This window comes from Orcinus orca, chromosome 13, assembly GCF_937001465.1.
Source record: "Orcinus orca chromosome 13, mOrcOrc1.1, whole genome shotgun sequence".
In the NCBI taxonomy this organism is placed as follows: domain Eukaryota; kingdom Metazoa; phylum Chordata; class Mammalia; order Artiodactyla; family Delphinidae; genus Orcinus; species Orcinus orca.
In genome coordinates, this window is record NC_064571.1 from 76,027,377 (window position 1) to 76,048,588 (window position 21,212).

General features: G+C 48.6%; 1 long non-coding RNA gene across 1 annotated transcript in view; it reads right to left on the bottom strand.

The window, feature by feature from the left end:
- The window catches only part of LOC125960903 (uncharacterized), a 38,352-nt gene extending 18,015 nt beyond the window's left edge, over window positions 1-20,337 (bottom strand). Inside the window, exon 1 of the long non-coding RNA XR_007471055.1 lies at window positions 20,220-20,337. This is a non-coding gene — a long non-coding RNA (uncharacterized LOC125960903). The remainder of the gene's footprint in view (window positions 1-20,219) is intronic.
- Between the last annotated feature and the right edge of the window lie 875 nt (window positions 20,338-21,212).

The window sequence follows — 21,212 nt, forward strand, 5'->3', positions numbered from 1 at the left end:
TGCGTTTCTCCGGGGAGTGTCTCTCATTTGAGTAAGATGTCCCAGAAATAAGCCCCCTCCTGCCTCAAGAACTGCATCCAAGAGCTGCCTGGGGCCCTGACTGCTGCGGAAACGCACTTCCAGCTGCACACGTGCGGTCTCTGTTTCACTCCATGTAGAGGGGCCCCTGGGAATTTCAGAGGTGACACTGATGAATAGAACGCACACAGCCTGACTGCCAAGACCAACAGGACTGTTTGGAGGGACTTTCCACCAAATTTCTGTGCTTGAGGAGTCGCTCACCAGAGCTGCTGCCACTGGACCAAGCCACTCTCCATTGGGACCACCCCCCAGCCTATAGCCTGGAAGAGCCCTGCACCCCTCCCTGCATGCAAGGAGCACACCCATAGCATCTTTACCACCAGCACAAGACCAGACACAGAGCAATGACCCCCTAAACACACTGCTTGTGTTTGCCTTCCGCAGAATCAGCTCAACGAAGGCAGGGTCTCTGTTTCAAACCCCTTCCTGGATGCCCATGTGTCCTCCCCCACCACCATCACCGCTTGTGCCATCTGGCTCCAGGTCAACACCAGCTGAAGGGGTCAGGGGAGGGAGCCAGTTTTCTGCACAGCTCCTGCCTCCAAGGAGTTGGCTTGAATCATCCCCACTGCTCGCCTCCATCCTCCCCGTGTACCTGTGCCCCTCCGGACGGAGGAGGTCACATCAGCACACCGGCTGTCCTTCACCCAAGGAGACTGATATTTCACACACAGCCTCGAGGTTCAGGGTAAGTCCCACTGTTGGCTCCAAGCCAACTTTCAAAATTAACTTAAAGCTCAAAATGTGCCGTAAATGCTCAGCCCAGGACCGGGATTTACAGAGAGCTGCCCGGGCCGTGGGTGTTAAGCTGACTGTGCATATTCCTCACTGGATGCAGGACGAGAGTGGACCAGACTTGGAACTACTCTCAGACCCCCCAAATCCTCCCCGAGTGGGGGTCTTCTACCCTGGCCTCGCCACCCAACCTTGCCCGAGAGCGCCTCAGGCACGACCAGCAGGAGGAAGCCTCACTGCAAGCTTCCGGAGCAGAACAAGGATAGAAAAGACAAGAACAAAATGTTGCTTTGACTCACCTTGGTAATAATATTTCCCATTCCCTAGATGACCTTCCAACCCCAGAAAACCCATATAAAAACCTTCAGCCCGCTCAATAACATCAAGAGTTTGCAAAACATGTGCGCCCATTGAAATGACAGCTAGATCGAGGCCTGAACTTCGTACTGTGATCTCAATGCCCAGAACAAGGTGGTCACTGGCTCCTTATTCTCTAATGAGTGACAAGAGCCACGTTGTTACGGTTTGGCTTGGTTTGGTTTTTGTCTGTCTCTTAAGCCTCTCAGCATGTTATGTTCGTGCCACACAAAGAAAGCCTTAGCCATGAAGACAGGCATCGTGGGGCCAGTAAGAACGTGGACCCGTAGGAAAGCCGCAGGACGAAAGGCAAACCTGGGCCGAGGGCCTCGGGCTCCACAATTTCCTAAGAGCCGTGAGCATCGCTTCCTTTCTCTTCTGAGGCTGTAGGCTCTGGCTCTTTCTGTGGCCTTGGCTGTCTGTATATCAGGTTCTGCCAGCTTCTAGCTTTTTATTCAATTATGCCTTTCAGTGTCTGGGCAATAACTTTTGGGAGGATGAAAAAGTCACGGCACCACCAAATTCATCAGATGTCTGGGGAGCTTAAGAAAAATGCCTGTCTGGCAAATAGAAGGGTATCAGAAAATAATGGAACTGGGAAATGGGCAGGAGTTCTATTTCCAGTCCTAGTTCTGCCCCCAACTTCCCATGAAATCTTGGGAAACTCCTTCTAGTCTTCAGTTTCCTTAGTTTCTTCAGAGGGAGGCCAAGAGGCAGAAAATTCCTGAGGGGCCTGGAGAACTGCCTCCCTGGAAGAAGATGCTGAGGCAGCTGGAGCCCAATTAGGGGCTAATTGCCGAGGCTACTGTGCTGGCTGACAGGTGAGGCCAGAACCCTTCTCCTCGGCCCTGGGAACCAAGCAAGCAGTCAGGATCTCAGACTCACACAGAAGATAACAGGGAGATGTGAGGTTGGAGGGTCCCCTCAGGGCCCTCCCTCCCAACTGCGGGGTGCACGGCAGGCTTCCTGAGTCACTGCATGCAGCAGAGTCCCCAGGGCAGCAACCCAAGCTGCACGCGGGCATTGTGCTCCTTAGGAAGGGGCACTGGTTGACGTGGTCCAGCGCACTCAATGCAGGCTTCTACCAGGCAGAGGGCCGGCCAACCAGCCCTGAGGCAGCTCATTCTAATGCGTGAGAGAGTCAAATGGGATTTTAGGCTCAGAAAGACTTTTGACCACCACTGCCTCTTTGAGAGTGAAAATGGATGGTAATCCCCATGTCCCAGAATTCTCATGGTCTGTCTGTGAGATGCCAACACTGTGACAACCCCACACTCTTCCTGGCCTTCCCTCCACCCCGGGATACAAGGCTGGTGATGCAATGGGAACTTGGGCTCCAGAAGGGTGAAGGGCGAGCAGGGCAGCAGGGGAATGCTCACCCACCCTAGACTGGCAAACCAACTAAACCAGCACCTCCCTAACCCTCCCTTTGGTCCCTTTGCCTTGAGTGAAATCCAGGCCATGAGGATTCAAGAATGTGCCTCACAGTGATCCCAGACCCCAGCTCCTTATTAGACGTTTCCATACTCATTTGAGCACAATCAGAATTTTTTAATCATCTTCCTGAACATCCATTTATGGGGACAGATCATTTCCAGATGTGATTCAATATACAAAAAAAAAAAAAAAGCACATTCATTGATTAACAAATGATTTCTAGATGGAGAAATGCAATTAGCAATTAGCAATCCCCAGCTGAAACTTGCATCAAATTCTGTTTGAGTGATACAGAAGCCAGGTATCCCCTAGTGTGGTCTATCTCTTTTCAGCTGAGGTCTCTTCCCTAGGCTGACTCCAGATGTATCTGTTTCTGACCAGAACAAACAGGAGCTGGAGAGAGTGCTTTGGCCTTGACCAGATTCTCTCTCCCACTTCTGTTGGTGATTTCTCACAGCCCCCAAGCTCTGAGCCACAGGCAAAAGCAAATGGTCCACAGAAGAGTTCAGAGCTGCCCATCAGAAGACAGCTTTCTAGTCCACACTCGACAACGAATTGCCTGGGAGCTTTAGGAAGACACCTGCTCTGTCCGTTCTATTCATTCCTCATTTGGCTACTCGCTGTACCAACATTTCTAAATCACGTACTGGGCACTAGTCCCTGATCAGCCTATGCTGTGTGTGCCCTTGTCCACAGCAGACATTGCTAATCGATGATTGTACACTTTCCCAAGATCCTTCCCTTGGTGCACTAGGCACCCACTAAAAACCTACTCCTGCTGCAGAGATTCAAATCTGGGCATGACTCGGTGTCTTCAGCCTGAGCTGGCAAGTCAGCAGAAGAGGCAGATCCAGACACACTTGCCACAGAAAGCGGCAGGAAAGCAAAGCCACAAGTGAGGGGAAACTGGAGATTCCAGAAAGGGCAGAACCGGGGCTTGATGTTTGGGCTCTGATGTAGGAACTTACCAGTTCAAAGAGAGATGTGCCCATCCTAGAAAGAAAATAAGGATAGTGAGAATTTGGGAGATTGCCCCAGTGCCAGTCAAAACCACTAGACTGGCTTTAGTTCTGCCCAGACTTAGCACCAGCAGCTGACTCCTGTCCACCTGGGGCCTGCTTTGCTGCTTTTCTTCTTTGGCCTTTCAGAGCCCCTGCGGTTCCCCTAGATGCCCCACATTCCATCAGTTAATTGGTTTGTTCCTTCTATTCTGTGCACAGCAGATACCACGTGACATTTGCATTATTCCCAGCCCTCTTTCAAATGATATCAATTCCTCCAATGACCGTAAGTGATTCTCAGTTCCTGAATGTTTCGCGGGGCCTCTGGAAGGGCAGATGCGCCTATCAAAAAGGAAAATGTCTGCATCTTGGGCTGCAACCAAGCCACAACTTAATTTCCTCTTCTGGCTGTACTTCTTGAGAAGTAAATATGAAAAATGGGGCTGGGGTGACTTTGTCTCAGATAAATATGCGACACCCTGTAGCTGGACAAACAAGGTGCTTGGCTGGAAATACGATGTTCTTTGGCTGGCATCTCCAAAACGTGACAGATTCTTCCCAGATGCTACTTAAAGCATGCAGTGAGCTTTTCCTGCCTTGATACACTGCCTACACCAGACTTTAAAACTCAGGCAGAACGCAAACATAGCACCAATAAAGCTGATGCTTTTCAAATAAATACTAGGTCGTAGTCACTAACAGAAGCATTTTGCCTGTGTTTTCTCCTTTAATCCTCACTGCAACCCTCTGAAGTTGTTTATTACTATTACTATTAATATTTTCCCATTTTACCAATGAGGGAACTGAGGCTCGGTGGGGTTAAACCAATTGCCTGAAGACACACAGCTAGTAAGTGATGCGGCACGGATTTGAACCAAAACCTAACTCCAAAAACTGTCATCTTAATTGCTACCGTGCGCTAGCTTAATTGCTTTAAGTGTCAGCTTAAAGGCTAGAGGCCACGCCTATGGACTCTGTCTACCTCATGCCCACAGGGTCCCAGCTGAAGCTTGTCACCATGACAACAAGCATTTATTTGGGCCACAGAGATTCTAAGATCCTCAACAAATCAGAACTCCCTTTTGTTCTCCTTCCGGGAAGTTTGGGGGCCTCATTCTGCCGGTGGGACCTCTGGCTGGCCCGGAAAGCAGAGGGGCTTGAGCGCTAGGGCTCACCCTCAACAGAATGGTCACAGCTCTGGTCGAGAGACAGGAGCATTTCTGAGGAGCCTGGGGCAGGCGGAGAGAAGGTATGTGCCTGGTTACTGCCTCACAGCAGGGAAGGAAATGCAGTGTGAAGGCCAAAATACAGACAATTGACAATGTGCCACTTTCACAGCCAAAAGCTAGTTTTCCAGGCAAAGCAGAAATTCTATATTGAGCAAACCCCTCTGTCACAGCCCAGGACGACGACTTTTAAATACAAATATAAAATAATAACATGCAGAAATTTGTCATGGATCTCGGTTAATGACTCACTTTCACCCTCCAGATATATCCATTACCACCAGCAGGAACTACCAGCCGCCCTTTCTTTACGGCTTCCTCCGCATCGCATCGGCAGGGCCCCGGTGAGCCAGGGAGGGGCTGGGGCTGGGGCTTGCGCAGGCGCTTCTGAGCAGGCCGCCCCCTGTCCCGCCCTCCTCGTTCCTGTCACCTGAATCAGATGGCAAAAAGGTGGGTCAGGCCGCTTCTTCATGTGCCACTGTGGAAGTCTCTGAGGGAGAAAGATGGTCTTTTCTCTTTCAGGCTATCAGTTCAGCCCTGGACATGTTTTCTGAGTTAAACTGGATCCTTTTAGTACAGGACAGAGCTCCTTCCTGGACGGTCCCTGCAAGGGTATAGGTTCGATTTTCCCCCTGAGTGACCTTGCCCCTGGGGACTACCCAGGCCTTCGAGCACACTCCTGGTGACCTCTGACCCTGTCTTTCCATCCTGGAAAGTCACTAGGGTTTAAGCCCCTAAGACTCTCTCCCTCCTCTCCTGGGGCCCAGGGGCTCTCACACTCTCCTTTATGGTTCTAGAATTTGCCTTGCTCTTTCCTCCAATATGCTCTTTGGACTTCGTCCTCGTGGTTATTCTCTCACCTCCAAACTGGCCTTGAAACCAGGGCTTTCCCAACTAGTAGCTCAGCTTCCAGCCGAAGTGCAGATGACTTCAGTGAGTGGAGCTCTTGTGGGGGCCCCAAAACAAACCAACTCTGTTCAAAAGTCTCTCCTCGGAAGGAGCTTGGGACAGGTTTCCTGGGGCAGGATTGGAGAAAACTGTGGGACCTTATTCCCTCCCTCCCCACAGTGAGTGACCATCGTCTCTGAAGGGTCTTCATCTCTGCAGCCCAGGAGACTGTCCCAGATGTGGGTCCTAGAGAACCCGCCCCCCGCAGAGAGGAGCGTTGTGTGCATCTTCCGCGCCTCCAGAAGCTCGACTGACCTGCCTACGACAAGAGTGTCAAGCTCAGGGGATCTGAACTCAACTTTCCCATCACCCCCCACCACTCAGCACCAAACCTACTTAACGCCCAACTCTCTTCTCTCTCTCTTTTTTTTTTTTTTTTTTTTGGCCACACTGCACAGCCTGTGGGCTATTAGTTTCCCAACCAGGGATTGAACCCGGGCCCTCAGCAGTGAAAGCACAGAGTCTTAAGCGCTGGATGGGTTTGTCACCTCGGAGCCCTTCCCACATGTCACCAGTCAGCCACAACTCCAGAGACTCCCTCTCATTCGTTCCACGTACATTTGTGGCATGCCTTGCATCTGTCTCTGCTGAAATGTCCCCACTGCACACGCCCCTTTCCTCTGAGTTTTGTTACAGCCCTACTGTGAGCCTAGTGACTGGGGTGGAGGAGAGAGAAGCAGCCAGGCTGAACCTTTCTCTCTCTCCGTTTTCTTTCTCTCTAGAATTTGAACTAAGAGAGACAGAAACTGCAGTAAAAACGTTTGAGGCTCTCAAGGTCATGCATAGTTTGGACCAGAGTAGGTGTCAGGGCAACCCAAAGCCGTGGGCAAGCTGAGATTCTGAAGGAACAGAAATGAAGGGCCTCGTAGAGGAAGCTCCAGGGAAGGAACCTGGAGCCGAAAGAAGCAGAGAGACAATGTCGTCTCAGAGAGCGAGACACAGATAGTCTGACAAGCACCCCTTGGAGACTCTCCAGACTCCGTGAAGCCTGGCAGTGCTCTCAGCCCCTCCCTCTGCTTACTGTTTATCCTCCTGTTTTGCTTAAGCTCATTTGAGTAGTTTTTGTTTTTGTTTCTTATGATCAAATAACCCTCAACTGAGCCGAAAGCTTAGAATGAAGCTTTACTTTTCACATGTTCATGATGAGACTCCTCCCCAAAATGGGCAACCCCCGAAGGCAGGTCCCACACCCTGCGCATCCGAGTCTCTTTGGACAAGGGGCAGACCTGGGCATCCGTGGAGGCACCTGTCAGCAGCATCATAATTCTCCAAGAACACTTTCATTTCTTCAAATCTATTCACTGCCCAATCAGTCATGGAATACTGACCATGGCCCAGCATGGCCCTATGGCCCCCTCCCAGATTCTCCTTTTGTTCTCTTTTCAACCTTTCCTGTCCCCAGAGACATCCCTCAGGGGGCAGATATCAGGGAGAGGGGCCAAACATCATTCACCTTGCAGGCGGCCAACAAATGCCCTGAAAAATTGCTAATTGTTCATCTTTCATTACATATCCACCCACCCATCCATCCATCCATCCATCCATGCAGTCTATATAGAGCACCACTCCGGGACTCACTGGGATTGGAGACACAGAGATAAACAGCATCACGTCTCTGCCCTGAACTCAAGGAGCTCATACTCTTGAGTCCACGTAACATCAGGAACCAGCGTGCTCAATCTCACCCCAAAAGCATAGCCAGAAATAGATGGGGGAGAAGTTACTGCAATCTTGCCCAGAAATCTTCCAGCTAACATCTACTATCCCTAGAATAGGGGAGGAGCTGTCAGGCAGCAGAGGAGGGCAGGACCCTCTGTACCTGCTGACATCACGTGAGAGGTTGACTGTCATCCTTGCCCAGGTATGAGGCCAGCCTAGGAATACTCACTTGCCCTTTGTAATGGCAGAGGAAGAGTTTATGTTAATGCTTCAGTGAGCAGATGTACCCATCATCACCACCACCATCGCCGTCATCACTACAACCTCCATCACCACCACCAGCATCATCGTAACCATGATCATCGTCACCATCATTACCCCCACAAAACTTACACAGCGATCACTACATGCCAGGCAGAATTAAATACATATTATCTCATTTAAGCTTGTGGCAACTCTACAGGACAGACATTATCAGTATCCCCATTTCACAGATAAGGATGTGGAGACATGAAAAGATTAACTAGCTCAGGGTCACCAGTTTGTAAGTTGTGAAGCTGGAATTCTACTCTAAGCATCTGGCACTTGTGTCTGTACTCTTCACCCCCCTGTGAAACTGCTTCCGATGAAAAGAGATGGACGTCCTGCCCTGGTGATGAATGGACAGTTGAGACCAGCACATAAAGAACAAGGTGAGAACAAGGCAGCAGGCGCCTGAAGGGGGGCTTTAAGTGAAAGGGGGGTTGCAGAGAGTGAGCACTGCAGTGGGGAGAAAGGTAGCCAACGGCTGGGGAAAGCCTCTCTCCACCTTCCGGTCACAACATGGTAAAGCGTGCTTCCACTGGGCCAGACACTGTGTAGGTCCTGGGGCCATCGCGATTTCTCTTTAAAAGTCGGCCACACCTGCCTTATGCCTTGTTGACCCCGAGCGTGTGGGATTGGGAAGAACTAAATCACGGTCCCAGAGCCACAGAGCAAGCTTGGGCCTTATTAGAGTTCAGTACTGGGGAGGAGTGAGGTGAGTGGGCAGAGGGAAGGGGCTTTGGCTGGCATTCTTGGGACCCCTCACCAGGCTATAGCGGCCCTATGACTGGGAACCCAACCAACCCGTCAACTCCCCATTACAATTGTCACTCCCTTGCTGCCCAAAGATACTTCCGAAGGATCTATCCTTTGTGATACCCAGTTATCACTAAGGTATCCTTCAAGCTGAGCCCCATTTCTCTGGATGTTAAAGTGACCTTCAGAAGTTAGTCTTAGATTCATAAGCAGCTCTGAGCCTGGGGTAGGAGTTGTCAAGGGAAAATCCACAACAGGTAACACAGTGGCAAATGGTCTTAAGGGCTACGTAAAAGAGATTGCGAACTCTTGAGAGTCAAGTTAGTCTTTGAGAGATAAGACTGTGATTAGCATGTTAATTAGAGCTACATTTTATTTAGTGCTTAATATTTACCAGACTCTGTGCTGAAGACTTACACACAAAAATCACATTTAATCCTCACAACAACAGTGCAAATTGGTTCTAACTTGAACAAAGTCTGGTTTTCTGGTTCTGCTTTTGAAAGAATTGTCTCAGCATGATGCCACACTCAAAGGAAACTCTGTGGAGACATCAAAGGGATAGAAGAACCGACTCAATCAGCACTGTAGTCCCTCAAGGAAAAACCAAAGTGGCATCACCATCCTAACAGAGAGAATCTTCTCAAAGATCGTCTTTCCCTAGTTCCTTCTCTTACCACCTGTTTCACATGCTTGACAGATGTCCCCAATCCTCTCTCTTCCCTCATCCCTAATGGGTAAGAAAACGATGGCTCCCAACTAAGCGAGCACAGGCTCCAACTCCTGCCCCACTTCCCCTTTCTGGCTGGGCCCCTGTCCTTCAGCAGCACCCTGCCCTTTGCAGTGGATATCCTATAAGCCCCCATGTCTTCCCCTCACCCACATCCCCCAATCTGGGTAATAAAGACGCCATAACTTTCAGGCAAGAACAGCAGATGTGTTTGTTAGCCAGCAAGGGGAGGGCAGGAGAGAGATGTCTTATTATGGTGGAGACTGAGCTTTGGTACTTTCTGGACCATCATAAATGAATTATCAGCTACAATTTACAGATCAAAAAACTGAGGATCTGAAGCATTGAGTAACTTTTCCAAATCAAACTACTAAATGGATTTGAACCCAGGTCATTTGCAAATAAATGATGAAAAACTGTAAATAGCTGTCATCTAGCCAAATGCTACTAACTCCTGTGGCTAATGCTAGATTAATGACATGAATACACTCTTCCCACTACTCTTCCGTGGGCCGAGACACAAAATATCCTTTCCCATTTTTGATCTTGTGACCTCTGGGATGTCACAAGCACAGATATACACCTGATGCACGCATGCAGATCTGTGCACACGATACGCACTCATGCACAAAAGGCACACTCCCACGACCTCACCTCCTGTGTCTGTGAAATCTCGGCAGCTTCTACACTGGCAAAAGGGAGTCTAGTATTTGAAACGGCTCCTGAGAATCCAGCACTTCTGCATTTTAGCCTCCTCTCCTACTGTGCAAGGGAACGCATTCTCTTCACCAAAGTAGAAATAGCCTTAGGAAATGCTGGATAAAGCTTTAGGTAAAGCCTTAGGTTTGTGCTGTAGGGAAGGGAGCAACTGAAAGACGTTCAGTTACCAAGACCAGAGCAAAAAGGCAACCAGCTGGGGCCCATCCTGTTACCCACTGGGAGGAAAGAGGGGGATGGGGTTTGCCTCCTAGAAGAAGTGGAGGATTTTTTAATAATAGATTGAACACTTTGTTTATATTTGTAAGAGTAATACTTTTTCTCTTTTGTATTCCCCTGAGCATGACCTAGTCCTTAACCAGCTAAGGTATATATTAGTTGGGTGGAGTGGTATGGGGTGGCTAGTAATGGTATAGCAGGAATGCATAGAAAAAGAGTTAATATTCAGCTCATATTATTGAAATACGATTTCACAGTAAGACAATAGGCCTGAAAGCTAGGCACTGACTAGAGAGAAAAGATGTTCTAAATCTCTTTAGGTTCTATTCAACATACTGACAATCAGTCAGGCATGCAGTCATCAATATCTACTGAGCCCTTCTCTGTCCATTCTAGAAAAATAGCCTCATCCTCAAGAAACTTAGGGGGGACAGACCACAAATAAACTAACGTAATACAATATCAGATATTGATCAATACTAAGAAGATAACATTGGGTAATGTGATGTGTCTGTCTGTTTTGCAGGGGTGGGTAGAGGGCCTGTGGTCCTCAGGGAAGTCAGGAAAGACTGATTGAGGAGGGGACATTTAACCTGAGACCTGAGTGATGACATAGCAACCAAGCAAAATCTAGAGAACACAGAAGTAACAGCAAGTGCAAAGGCCCTGAGACAGGAATGTGTTCAGGAAATTGGAGAGAAAGACGAAGGATCATTGCTGCTGGAGGATTGTAAATGAGCAGAATGGAGAAATAGGAAACAGGGGAGGTCTAAAGAGGGTAGGTCCTATGGGGCCTTCGAAACTAGAATAAATAATTTAAATTTTGTTCTTATTACACTAGCAAGCCACACTGTTTTAAGCACGGGCGTGACACAATTTAATTTATACTTAAGAAAGACCACCCTGACTACTATGTTGGGAGACTGGCAGGGTTTTTCAACCTTGCCACAGTTGAAATATTGGGCCAGGTAATTCTTTTTTTTTTTCCCTAATAAATTTGTTTTATTTATTTATTTTTGGCTGTGTTGGGTCTTTGTTGCTGCGTGCGGGCTTTCTCTACTTGCAGCAAGCGGGGGCTACTCTTCATTGCGGTGCACGGGCTCTCACTGCAGTGGTTTCTCTTGTTGCGGAGCATGGGTTCTAGGTGTGTGGGCTTCAGTAGTTGTGGCTCGCAGGCTCAGTAGTTGTAGCTCGCGGGCTGTAGTGCGCAGGCTCAGTAGTTGTGGCACACAGGCTTAGTTGCGTGGCACATAGGATCTTCCCAGACCAGGGCTCAAACCAGTGTCCCCTGCATTGGCAGGTGGATTCTTAACCACTGTGCCACCAGGGAAGCCTCCAGGTAATTCTTGGTTGTGGGGAGCTGTCCTGTATCTTACAGAACTGCTAGCAGCATCCTGGCTTCTCTCCACTAGATGCCAGTAGCACCCTCCCACCTTCCAGTAGAGACAGCCAAAAGTATTTCTAAACATGGCAAAATGTACCCCCAGGGGGACAAAATCACCCCCAGATAAGAAACTCTGCTCTATGGGGACACAAGTAGAAGAAGGAATCCCAGTTAGGAGACTGTAGCCATGGCCCAAGTGGGAGAAATGGTAGCGTAGATGCTGATGGTAACCATGGAGATGATGAGAAATGTTTTGGGTCCAAGATATATTTTGAAATTAGAGCCAATGGGATTTTCTGATGGATTAGACGTGGGAATGTGAGAGAAAGAAGAGTCAAAAATGACTCTAAAATTTGTGGTCTGGGCAACTGAGTAGATGGCAGTTCTAGTCACCAAAATGAAAAATGCTTGGAATAGGGGACAGATACGGGGACAGGGCAGCCAAACAGTTACAGTGTTGATTATGCTAAGGTTGAGCTTCTTATTAGATATCCAAGTGTAAAGACTGAGAAAACAATTCAGGCAGACAGACAGATCAATAGATAGAGATTCAGGCAGAAGATAAGTGTAAATTTGAGAGTGACTCACGTAGCAATTGAAGAAATTCAGACTATGGAATTTTTTTCTACAGTGTATACAGGCCATGAGACTTGCTGTCAAATTCAGGAAGAGGATAATATACAGAGGAAGGAAAAGCTAGGAGTTCACCCCTCCCAGTCCTGAGGGATTAGGAGGAGAAGGGGGAACAAGCAGAAGAGACAGGGAGTGAGATAAGAGGCTCCAATATGTTGAATAATCGGAGGGAAAGCCAGAAGCGTCTCCTGTCCTGGTTCCCAGTTGGGACTCTGGGTTAATTTCACTTCAAAGTCTATTCCTGTACCAACATGGCAGCAACCACACCAAAGTAAAGTTAATTGTGAAGCGTACTAGAGCCAAGGGAAGACCAAGCTTGAGTTACCTTTTCTGAGCCATTTTCAGTTTCCTTTTGGCGTGTCTGGGACCCAGACATTCCCACAGGCCCTCCAAGGGGGGTTTGTATGGCCACTGCATTGGGAGCCAGAGTGTCTGCATGGATCGCCATGGCAGGCGGAATAATGACCCACTGCAGAGACCTCTCAGGTCAGAGTCAGACGTAGGATGCAGCAGACCCTGAGTCAGCCAAGCAGGGCAACTGAGGATAGAGAAGTAAAGTCACATGTCTCACCGGCTGCTGACCTCAGCCATCAAAGACAGCAAGGCAAGCAGTGACCAGACCAAAGGACACTGCCTCAGAAATTGGAGGGTCATCAACGCCTGAGGGATCTGAGAACATAGTATTCCCTCTTCCCACACCCAAATGCCATATGGAGTAAGAGAAAGGAGAAGACAAGAGAGCTGGAATCAGTTTGAAATTATTCAATTGGACCAAAATTTAGTTTTATTTCTTCTTTCACCACCCTGTGTGTGGGAGCTCATGTGGAATATCAGATCAGTTTTAGGAAAATAAAGAAAGAACAATTTCTTTCATCAGTGTGGTTAGCATGGATAAACTTATTACTGCAGGACATATTGGTCAAATAGCCAATCCAGGGCTGTTTAGCAAACCATCTTTGAGATCCAGCTGTGCTCTGACTCTTGTACTAGGAGCTGAGTATTTGTAGGCTCCCATTCATCGTGCAAGAGCTACATACACCAACGTAGTTCAGAAGCACACAACAGTCTTTGCTAGTGTCAGCAGGACAGTCCCAAGAGGAGTGGCAGGCTGTGAGCATGTCTTTGGCTGAAGGTCCCCATTCCAGGCTCTGTGGGAGCGGTGACACACATGATGAACTTCACACCTCAAAGAGTATGTGGTTCAAGTGGGAAAAACTGTCCACCATTAGCCCGTATCACTGTTTAAATAAGAAAAACATATAAACAAAAATGATAGAGTCACAGATCCAAAGAGTAGTGGAGCTGGAAGAGACTTCAGCACTTGGTGGTCTGATCCCTCATTTAACTGAGAGGACACTGGAGCATGGCCAAGGATCAGACCCCTTCTTGATCACACAGCAGATTCCAGGTGGAGATGGAACTTGTCATATCCTACAGCTCCTCAGTGATAAGAGCCACATAAGTGATTTTAAGGAGTTACTGAAAAACTAAGCCTATAGCTATCAAGGAGATGAACTTTAAAGAGAATCATCTACTTCCTGGGCTAGGGCTAGGTTGGAGACAGATGGTGTCCTAGCTCAGGCTGCTATAACAAAATACCATAAACTGGGTGGCTTAAACAACAGAAATTTATTTCTTACAGTTCTGGACACGGGAAGTCTGAGATCAGGGTGCCAGCCTTGTCAGGTTCTGGTGAAGGTCCTGGTTTGCAAGCAGCTGCTTTCTTCCTATATCCTCATGTGGAGGAGAGAAGGGGTGGCATGGAGGGAGGAGGGAGACAGGCATCGGGTCTCTTCAACTTCTTATAAGGGCACTAATCCCATTGTGGGGGCCCTACTCTCATGACCTCATCTGAACCTAATTACCTCCCAAAGGCCCCACCTCCAAATACTATTACACTGAGGATTCAAAATATGAATTTGGAGGAGACAAAACATTTAATCCATAGCAGATGGTCTAGGAAGATGCCGTTAGAGAGGCTGGGCACCCCAGCACCATCAAGGGTCTTGGTGCCATCCCCATAGGCATGATGCTACCTCATATAACAAGCACCTTCAGTGCCTATGGCGGTTGAGCTGTCACCAAGCCAGCAGGCAGAGCAAGGCCACAGGGAATTGCCCTCCGTGGCTCTTTCTCCAGCAGCACTGACCAGCTGCGGTAGTTGGCTGTGGTGTTGCGGGCGGGTGCGGGGTGGGGTGGATAAACAGAGCTAATACTTTGAGTACTAGCTCTCTGAAGCTGCACCCTACAAAACATGGGCTGCTTAATTTTTTTGATTTATGACAATTGTATTCTCATTTTACTGAGACACATTCTCCATACATAAAATGGAACCAACTTGCCATTCCATGCCTACAATTCAATCTTGCCATGAATCAGAAACCCAAGGACCTAGTTCTTCCCTTGGCTCTGACACTTGCTCTAGAACCTGGGTGGTGTTCTTTCCCTCTCTGGATCTTCCTTTCTGGGCAATGAAGGGATTAAACCTCCTGTCCGTCTTCTAGCTCTGCCAACCTGGGCTTTGAAGAATGAACTTGGTGCAAGAAGAGGTTCCCCACCTGCCCTCCTTAACCGTAGATGGTGGGAGTGACTACACAACCAATCACCCTACTCCTGGTCCTTAACTCTTTGACCTTCAGGAAACCTGGGGTCTCCTTCTGTCCTGGATGGCATTCTTAGCCCGGCAGAGTTGGCCTCAGGGGCCGGGAGTGGTAAGACTTGAGAATATTCCCCCTGGTGGCCAGAAAGCCCATCAGAAAGAAAAGGCCCCGTTTTCTTTCTTGGATTCCCTAGCACTTCCTTGAAGCTGAAGGAATGACATCACAACAAAACAAAGTTGCCAAGACATACTCTAGAAAAATGTCCTCACATGGTTACGTTTTCTGCAAATTACAGCGTTTGGAATATAAATCAGAGTAATTGTTTAAATCAGAGTGACTGTTGAAACAGATTTCCAGTGATCAAATCAAAAACGCAATCATTCTTGCGGTTCCTCCAGTGCTTAGAGCCCCACACGCTCTGAAACTGTCGGTTGTCAGTTACACGGAGTGTTTACATTAACATGCTGCCCTAACAGAGAAAATATATATTTTAAGAAGAAAATGTGAATCCAGGGTTACAAGAATGTTTCTGAAACAGCTAAGTCATCTTGTTTCAAGTAAAACCAGATGTTTGCATCAAGAGAAAGCCAATCATTTCTTTTAATTATGCTCAATGGTCAGGCCACCAAGAATACCCACATGTGTACACATGAGCCGATGGAAATCAAAGGCTTTGTGACAGAGAAAGCAATCAGCAACTCCCAGACCACCAAATGGCATCCCCAGCACCAGCTCTGGGCACTTTTTGAGTTCCTTCTCTGAGAAAACCAGGGTCCCGAGCAGGGCCAGGCTCAGGAGTGGATTCTCCAGTCACGACTGAGGTTCCACAGAAAAGACGCCTCGACAGTTAAGTTGTCCTCTTAAGCACCCTGCCCAGGACACCCCCCTATCAGCAAAGACTCAGAAAAGTGATTAAAGACAAGAGCCTGTTCCCCTTGTTGTCTTTATCCTGAAGGAGATGCAGTGGACTCACATGCCAGCCTGCATGCCCAGGTGGTGAGTAGAAGGTACACCTGTTAGTTTGGGCTCCACTCTGATGCACTGTGAGGTGTGATAGCCCTGGTGGAAGGTTCTCCAAGGGCCAGGCAATGACATCCCCGGCAGGTGGGCAGACGGGAAGGCTTTTGGAGCTATCAGCTTCCCTCTGAGATCCAGGCTCAGTCTGAGAGAAGGTCTGCTCTCCTGAGCAGACGTCACTGCCTGCTGGGGGTCTTCACTGATGGACTCACAGAGATTCGTTCTAGAAAGATCCTGGAGCCAAGTGTTCCCCACAACCAAAAAGACTGGCTGTGCCCTTAAGGCTTCCTTCCAAGCACATCCACAGTCCCTGAGCCTTCCCCCAAGTCCTGAATATTTGTTCCAAACAAGACTCCAGCATCTGCGTACTGCTTCTAGTAACACTACAAAAATTTAATGCTTGCTTTCAATCTGTTCAGCAAACTTCATTGTTTAGGCACCAGCCTCACAATTTTCACTATTATTAGTTTTCTTTAAATTAACACGCTTTCCTTTCTTTTTTGGTTTTCACTTAAATAGCTTCTTTAGTCTTTTCCTAAAATAGTCAAGAACTCACAGGTGTGCTAGTTATATATCTTTTAAATATGTGTTAAAATAAATATATGCCGGGCTTCCCTGGTGGCGCAGTGGTTGAGAATCTGCCTGCCAATGCAGGGGACACAGGTTCGAGCCCTGGTCTGGGAAGATCCCACATGCCGCGGAGCAACTAGGCCCGTGAGCCACAATTACTGAGCCTGCGCATCTGGAGCTTGTGCTCCACAACAAGAGAGGCCGCGACAGTGAGAGGCACGCGCACCGCGATGAAGAGTGGCCCCTGCTCGCCGCAACTAGAGAAAGCCCTCGCACAGAAACGAAGACCCAACCCAGCCATAAATAAATAAATAAATTTTAAAAATAAATAAATGCCATTGAAATGAAAATATTCACCCATATCTGGGCTAAAATCTTCTCACATGCTACCATCAGTACTTGTCCACAGCTTTGGACAATTATTCTGTAGAATCCTAGCATTTCTTCCGAACTTTTAATCAGATTCCTTTAAATGACCTGGCAATCAGTGAACGCAAGCCTGTATCCTTCGTGAGCTCTGGAACCACCTTTCAGCACATTGGTGATGGGAGGAGTTCAAGACCTGCTTTGTTCTTCCCATTAGAAATAACCACCATTTCCCACCAAGAGAATTAAGGGAGGGTTATTTTCTCCATGATTCATTATGAGAGGATGTGAACAAGAATGCAAATATGCACTAAATGTTTTCTCCAAGTCTTCACTGTGCCCCCAAAGTTCCATGGACATTGCAGCGTTTTCTTCAAAATAGATCCAGCATGGGGAGTTGTAAAGGAAAGCTAATCCTGTATTATTATTAAACTAAGAACTCTGCTTTGAACTCAGCCCAGAAGTCAGACCACGTCTGGGGAGCAGGCACTCGCTAATCACTTCCTGGCTGCGGCTGACCGGTAATGTCCTCAAAACCAAGCCATTCTGGGCAGGCCCTTCAGACCCCCCATAAGAATAAGACAGTGGTCTAATACTCTAAACGATTGTTTTGAAAAGTGTTTAACTCCATTTTGTCGAATGTTTGCTTGGGTCTTTCAACCTCGTGGATAAAGCACCCTGATTTGGCCCCAGGTCACTGTCCTGTTGTGTAACAGTGGGGTTTGCACTGTGGCTTCAGAGCTCAGAAGCTTCATCTGAAGGGCCATTGCTGCGATTCCACCCATTCTTTCCTCCAACCTTTTCACAGACAAGTATTAGGCACCTGTTGAATGCAATGATCCAAGATATTTGCTTTGGGGGATTTGAAGATGCCTTACTCACGCCAGCAATTGACCTTTTTAAATCCAGAGACAATGCCAGGAACATTCAGTCCTCTTTTAGTTCTCTAGACATAAATCTCAGAACAATGCAGCATGCTGTTTAAGTAAGAAATTTTTTGGAAAATCACTTCTCTTGCAAGAGGTTGGGTCAAAGACTGAAGGGAATTTAATTAGAGCCTTGGAGATGCAAATAGGTGCTGATACCATCAAAAAAAGAAGAGGTTGAAGAAAGTGGCAAGACAAACTCCATGTTCTAAATGTTTGATCCCACTCTCAGCAGCTTCAAAAAATACGATCAGGCCTAGCAGGCGCATCTGGATGCCTGGCATACAGCTAAGCAGAGATCCAAAGAGATCCAAAGCAGGTGGGTCCCTTCACACCTTTGGCTACCTGGTATTTCCCCTGGGAGGAAGCCTCGGCCCTCGGCCCTGGAAGTTGACGTTTGGTAAAGATGCCTGCAGGGAAGGAGGCCAGCTGTGGGCAAAGGTCAAGAAGATACATCACCATCTTAGGACTCAGGGTCCTCACGCTGCCACCCCAGAAATGTTGACCTTCAACCCCACAATGAATTCCCACACTGTGAAAAGCCAGCAGCTGACCAGGCTGGTGAAGGCTGCTATCTTAATCTCACGGCCTGAAGTCTCCCATAGCCGAACTTCACACAATTTGGAAGGTTATTCAATATTCATGGACAAATGGATCTTTGAGTGAAAGATCTGTACTGTACACTATCGCATGGGAGTATTTCAACTGGCAGAGTATTTGAGCAGCTGGGGCCTTTGCGGAGAACTCAACACATGTGTGGGGTTCTATACACTCCACCTCGCGGTGAGGCTCACCTAGAATATGGACAGCTCCACGCCAATCAGCAATCTTACAGTTCACCACCAGAGGGCAGCAGTTCACACAGACACAATGGAACCTCCCCATTTGAGAGGGGAGAAAACTGAGGTTGGAAGAGGGGTTAGCAACGCACCCATGGCTCACAGGGAGGACTCGACAGATCCAGGTTCAGAACCCCAGCCTCCCTACTCCCAGCCAATGCTCCTCCACTGACCCCACCCCCACCCCACCCAAGGTCTCCGGGAAGGAACATTTTGGATGGTTTATGCATCTTTATTTACAGTTCATGAAGTTGCCTGGTCAGACCTGCAGCTTCTCCCGCCAGGAGTCGCTGGATCCCCCAGCGATTCCTGAGATGCTCTATTTTTACTTGACCCGCATTAAGAAATACATTGCACCTTGCAACCCACATTTAGTATACTATATACCATACACAAAACTGAAACACGTTTTCACAGAGTAATACGGTTATTCCTGAGATATACTAGGATATTTTCAACTGTGCTTGATTCTATGTGGGTTTTTTTCTTAATGCTAGGTGGGTCTCCATCCACTCTGTTGATTTCACCATCCACTAATTGGTTGCCAGGCCTGGTTTGAAGCGTGGCCTGGAGGATGGCCCTCGAAAGAATGCAGGATGAAGTCTAATGCGTTGCCACCCCTGTACGTTCCAGGTCCTGGCAAGAGCTTAGGCGGGGCTAAGGATGCTGAGCTTCTGCCGTCTAGGAGGGAGATGATGGCCCAGGGGAAGTAGCAAGGCAACCTTGATTCTCCATTCAGCCTCCCTTGGTCTGTGTGAGTCCCCCTGAGAGTTCAGCCCTGTCCTTAGCCTGCTCTGCCAGGATTTCTTGCTTCAGACATCCCTGTGATCAGCCTTCCCCTGCAGCCTATGGGTCCTAGAACTGTGTGGGGTCCCCATTCTGAAGCTCTGAGTGAAGAAGAAGAAGGTAAGAATGAAGGAGAACAATCTGAGGCCAGAGGGCAGAAGATGCTCAGAGCCTAGGGGCCTTACCGGGCAGGCACTGCAAGGGGAACTTTTTGACTGGAGACCAGAATCTCCCAGGCGTCCCTCGACTCTGGCAGCAGCCCCTCCCTCTGGGGCACAGCAAACAGATCTGCCCAGAGAGTCCTTCTTGACACTCTGCCAAGTATTTCACTTGCTCAGTTTCATCCCCCTCGCTCCTCGCATGTGACTTTATGAAGAAATTCAAAGGACGAGCCATCCCTCACTGATCAAACCCCGCCCCCCCCCCCCACCAGTGATCCTAAAGTCCTGCTTGAAACCAAGGGCAGGGTCTCAAATCCGGTTCCCTGATGTCTGGGGAGATTCCTGGTGAGGCCCCACAACTGGATGTGGAGCTTCCAGCTTCAATCACCTCCAATGGGAGGAAAATGTACAATAATGAAGAAAATCCTTCAAACCCTCGGCCAGGGCTCTGCCCCAGGATGCTGGCTCCGTCCCTGATTTCCCGTCACATCACAGCTCCAAAACTGTGGCCCCAAAGAGAAAAATGACTCTGAAAGAGTTGAACCAGTTCACTGCAGGTGGAATTTATTGGGTGTCTACCAGGCACAAAGCAGTGAGCCCAGCTTCAAAAGAAGGAAGAGGATGAGTTAGGTTCAGTCCTGCCTTCGAGTTTTTCCACAGCTTAGTAGAGGAGTGAAGCCAAGCGCTGGCTTGGGTACCATCCCCTGGGGAGCCTCCCTGCCTTGCACGCTCCCACCCTGCTCCCTGCCCAACCCACTCCTCACTTACCATATAGGACTGCACTTCTTGGCTTACCCGTCTGCTTCCAATAGGATGTCGCTTCCTTGTGAGCAGGTCAGAGAGAGGCGATGCCGGGGCCATGAGGCTAAGAAGGAGGACTGCCTCTAGAGGGTGGAAAACACAGGGGAATTCATTCACCTCTAGAGCCTCAGGAATGGAACACAGCCCTCCAACTCCTTAATCCTAGCCCAGTGTCCTTCTACAGACCCCATAAGATAACCAACTTGGGCTGTTTTAAGTCACCACGCTGTGGTGATTTGTTACAGCAGCAAAAGGAAGCTAATACAGAGTTTGGTCATTTCGTTTGGAGCCAATACGCTGTGGACATCTCTCTGTGTTTCAGAGCAAGAGGAGACATGGTCAGGTGAGATAAGCTCACCTCTTGAAAGCCACATCCACAAGGGCGTTTATGTAGTTTTGTCTTAGTGGGAAAGGGATTGGAAGCTGGGAAGAGGGAAGTGGCCATCTCTAGGGAATTAAATTCTGAGGCCGGAGGATGGAAGGGATCCTGCCTCACTGTACACAGAGCCCAGGAGCAGTGGGACCTGCTGAGGGGCACCCACAGAGACGTAGACAAGGAACACTAGAGCCTGAGCCAACCCTTAAGTTCGCACAGCAGAGCAGGTGCACAGCCAACGGAGGCCACCTTCGAATGAACCGCCTGGCCCTGGACAGGTTGGGCGCCGGATCCCCACTCTCACGGGTTTTCCTTCTAGGAGGGGCCAGACAGCAGACGTATAAACAAAGAAACCAAGACACGTCCATGCTTTGCAGAGAACAGGGCACTCAGTGGACCAGAGCTGGGTAACTGCATTAGACTCGGGGATGGGGTATCAGAGACGGCCCCTCTGACCCTCTGACCTATGACCTGAATGACAAGAAGGAGGCAAGTAGATCAGGGTTCACCTTTGACGTGCCAAGCACTTTCCATGTGCTGTTTTATTTAATTCTCCCAGCCGACCTACAGAATCTACATTATTG